The sequence below is a fragment of the Amphimedon queenslandica genome, unplaced genomic scaffold, assembly GCF_000090795.2.
Source record: "Amphimedon queenslandica unplaced genomic scaffold, v1.1 AMPQUscaffold_10323, whole genome shotgun sequence".
Classification (NCBI taxonomy): Eukaryota; Metazoa; Porifera; class Demospongiae; order Haplosclerida; family Niphatidae; genus Amphimedon; species Amphimedon queenslandica.
Window position 1 is genome coordinate 3122 of NW_003549406.1, and position 1805 is coordinate 4926.

General features: G+C 39.8%; 1 long non-coding RNA gene across 2 annotated transcripts in view; it reads right to left on the reverse strand.

The window, feature by feature from the left end:
* LOC109590226 (uncharacterized) overlaps positions 1 to 876 on the reverse strand; it is a 3925-nt gene extending 3049 nt beyond the window's left edge. Inside the window, exon 1 of one of the 2 annotated variants that reach the window (XR_002189220.1) lies at positions 611 to 876. This is a non-coding gene — a long non-coding RNA (uncharacterized LOC109590226). The remainder of the gene's footprint in view (positions 1 to 610) is intronic. The other variant, XR_002189221.1, reaches the window with a different exon arrangement.
* Positions 877 to 1805: the final 929 nt, after the last annotated feature.

Genomic DNA, 1805 nt, shown 5'->3' on the forward strand with positions numbered 1-1805 from the left:
ATAATGCTTGACATGGGTATATGCTAGTATATAAGGGTCAGGCTCACAGTTATGCAGGCAGGATAGAGAAAACAATTAAAATTGGAGTGGCCTATTTTTGAAAATTAGCAAATTTGCATTATCATAAGAATTACCACACAAGATGATTTATTGGTGAGTAATTCATATTGGCTATTGGATACCGTATAGGGGTTTTATTTTGTTGGTATAAAATTTCACGAATTTGTCCAGATTTGCCATTTGTTGGTATAAATTTTCGTGAATCCTACCTTCTGCAGCCGTTTTTCCTAGTGTGCCACACCTCTTTTGTGGAATTTAATTTCACAAATTTAATGAAAATGCGAAATTCACGAAATCTATTTCCAGTGAAATATAACCCCTATACGGTACATGCAGAAATTGCTAGATCTATAATTAAAATCCACCATTTTCCCAGCCTACAGTCATTTCCGCCCAAATGATTGTAGCCTGGGCCTGCAAGACTGTAAATGGAAAATGGTACACACACAATCGATTGACTTTTACACTGAAATTTTAACCCAATAAAAATAGATCTAAAACTGACACCATTTTGAGTATATAACTATAAAATACCAAGTACTCAACTCACCAGTGACAGCGTGTGTGTTGTAGCACGGAGCCACGGACTATGGAAATTGAAAGGTGAAATGTATCAAATCACTCTCTGAAATAGAAATTCAAATGAAACATTATTACAAGAGTGCTGACTCTTCTCCATCTGAAATAGCTATGCAAGCAAAACACCCACGTAGACTGCGTCATTTGCGTGGGTATGAAAATTCCTGATCATAATAATGGCAACAAGCTTTTCTCCCTCTGATTTTATTAACGTTTGCAACAAAGAATTGAGTGAGTTTGTACTCAGTTAACCCATGTCCAGCTATTGCAATGGGACTTCCGGTCGCATTAATTTAATGAAATTCATTGGAATTACCATAGCAACGGCAGCTCAGCAATGGTGGATTGATAGGAAGCTTCACTACAAAGCCTGCTAACGTCTTTCTGGTTCATGGATGGGACTTCACTAGATACTTGGAGCTTCTTGAATGCTACTTAATGCAATTGGTTATGGTAGTTTTTTCATATTCTATTGTTAAAGTGGCAGGCGTGGCGCAAGAAGACTCATCCACTAACAAAAGGCCTTCTTGTTAGGCTGTGTCTACAGCTCCGGTAACCGGACGTAGTTTGCAATGCTAGAGCTCCGGCAGTCCGTTTTTCTCCGTAAAACAGCTTGTGCGCATGCGCAATAGTGCAAAATGGAACTTAGTCTTTTTATCAAGAAACACTAAACCCTAACCCCAAAACCCTACGATCCCGGAGGCTAAGATGTACGAGAGGGTGCTCTAAAAACTAAACACTAAACCCCAATCCCAACCCTACGATCCCGGAGGCTAAGATGTACGAGAGGGTGTTCTAAAAACTAAACACTAAACCCCAATCCCAACCCTACGACCCCGGAGGCTAAGATGTACGAGAGGGTGCTATTTCTTGACCCAAAAAAAGCCAAAAAGAAAAAAAATTGCAAAAAAGATATTTTTTAAAAAGAAAAAAAAATCAAAAACTGCAGCATAGCTTTACCCGGTAGTCCTGACCGGATTCGAACCCCTGACCATATCCGTGCAATCCACACCAGCCTCTCCACTGCACCACCAGGACCCTGCTGCATCATCAACGCTAGTTGTTGTATTTATACTCGGTTTCTATAATATAAATCAGTGTATTATTAATACTGGGGCGTAGCCTCAGTATATATATAGGGGCGAAGCCCCTATTACCGGAGCTCT